At 48.2% G+C, this 2149-nt stretch overlaps 1 long non-coding RNA gene across 1 annotated transcript; it reads right to left on the bottom strand.

Moving 5' to 3' along the window:
• Positions 1-890: 890 nt before the first annotated feature.
• Positions 891-1735, bottom strand: LOC111735385. Its single transcript, XR_002778765.1, has 2 exons — positions 1578-1735; positions 891-1070 (listed from the first exon to the last, which is right to left on the bottom strand). It is a non-coding gene; the product is annotated as an uncharacterized LOC111735385 (long non-coding RNA).
• Positions 1736-2149: the final 414 nt, after the last annotated feature.

A 2149-nucleotide genomic window follows, 5' to 3' on the forward strand; every position in this document is an offset into this window, starting at 1 on the left:
GGCAGTGATAGGGGATGCACATCTCTCTTTAGCCACAAGCTAAAAGGCTGTGTGACTAGACTAGCTAAAAGGTGAAACCTTCCAGCGATACCTCTCTCCATATTGTGTAATTTAGTAAAAACCGAACATAAGCGTAATCTGACTACCTGAAGTCTAAGATAATTCCAAGAGATACCTAAAAATGGTAAATTTTAGCACAACGAGGCAAATGAGTTAAAAAAATTTAAATATCTGTCTGACAGAGTTGTTGATGTTACTAACATCCCTGGGCTTTGACCACTAGGAGCAGAACCTTCTACACGTCTAAGGAAAACGAACTGTCTGATTCTGTGGCAGGATGGACTCCGGAGCCCCAGACACGGCCTGGGCAGTCCAGACGCCACCGGGACCTCCGCTTCCACAAGCTGATGTGACACCACCTTTCAGCAGGTACACTAGTCATGTGGCTACAGAAGTCACGGTACATCGCATTTATCAAACACCCCTAATTCATGGGATGTGAGCACAGAACAAGCTGTGAACTAAACATCAGTCTCATCAGGGCTGTTTTATATGAGACTCAGAACCCACTTTGACAGACACCTGTGTAAAAACGGCAAGACGAGAATTATTTTCTAAACCCTGAGGCTGAAGAATGGAAGCCACCTTTGGTGTCAATACCGCACTGTAGATCAGTTATTAAATTCAGTTTTATGTTGCCAGGACTAGCAGTCTAACCAACTCCTCAGGCAATCAAACCACTCTGAAATTCAGGACGCGAACCTCGGGTGTGCTCGAGTATTCAGAAAGACGTGATCACCTCACAGTGAGCCCCACGCCCACAGCACGCAGGATGCAGTCACTCAGTCCAAGCCAGACCGCAGCCCTCACCGTCACAGCAGCTACCCACCGTTCGTGCCCTTGTGCAAACAGTCGATCCCAAGAGCGGGGTTCATCTCCTTCACTTGTCTGGCTCGGACCTCAGTCATCGTCTGGATGGGGTTCATGCCGCTGTTCTCAGAAAGGGCCATGGGGATGACCTCCAGGGCGTCGGCAAACGCGCGCATGGCGTACTGCTCCAGGGTCGGGCACTGGAGGGCACAGGGCCACAGTAAGCTCGGCAAGGGAACCCGGCAGCGACTTGGAGAGTTAAATCGCACACTCTGGGTGGGATGCTAGCTCAGGAGGATTCTAAACACAGTGATTATTGTTAAACTACTAGAATATTAAAACCTCACTACAGAATAAGGCTGGAGAAGGTATGCGTGTAAGAAATCTGAAAACAGATCGGCTCTTACTGATTTGTTTGTATTATAAGGCTTAACTATGAATTTCAAATGACATCAACTTTAAAGATTTACATAAAATAATTGTCGAGGCTGGAATGACTGAAAAAACTTGAGTGATACTAGTTTATAGTAAGCTGCACTTGAAAACACGGGCATGAGAAGTGACTGGACTGAACACCTGCTACGTGACACTCCTGCTGACTGTCCCCTCTGCTCTGAGTCTAGCACGGGGCTCGTTTGCAGCACGCGGCCTTCCACACTGGACGGTCCAGAAGGTCCCAGTCCTCCCAGTCTCTACGTGCCTTTTACCTTATCTGCAGCTTCGCTAACTGCCAAAGCACACGAGATTTCAGCGGCGCCTCCGCCATACACCACACGGTTATCACGGATGAGGTTCCGGATGACGCACAGAGCGTCATGAAGCGATCGCTTTGCCTCCTCGATGATCTAGGGAGAATAGTTTTTACTAAATTAATGCAATCACCATTTACTCATTTTAGAGACAAATACCTAGCATGTCTGGTTTAACCTGAGTGCTTCTTAAAAAGCATTCCCACCTTCCCCCCAATCAAAACCACCTTGGTTAAAACAAATGGAGTGTGCCAGAACACACCATCCAACGGCTTCTACGTTTATTCCGCCTATTCGCCCTACAACGTCGTTGGGGTAAAAAAAATGGACAGAGGCAGCCAGTGCCTCATTCCAGGACACGCAACCCAGCAAGGGGATCAAACAAAACGAAGCTGACAAAGAATACCCTCCCCTGCAGTCACCATGACGCATGGGGAACGGAGGGTCGTCCGCGTTCCCTACTCTACGTGGAGAACCGAAAACGCAGACACGTGTAGAAGTGAAAACAGAACGTGGTCCTTGGTAATTCT

This window comes from Pteropus vampyrus, unplaced genomic scaffold (assembly GCF_000151845.1).
Source record: "Pteropus vampyrus isolate Shadow unplaced genomic scaffold, Pvam_2.0 Scaffold25205, whole genome shotgun sequence".
NCBI classification, from domain to species: domain Eukaryota; kingdom Metazoa; phylum Chordata; class Mammalia; order Chiroptera; family Pteropodidae; genus Pteropus; species Pteropus vampyrus.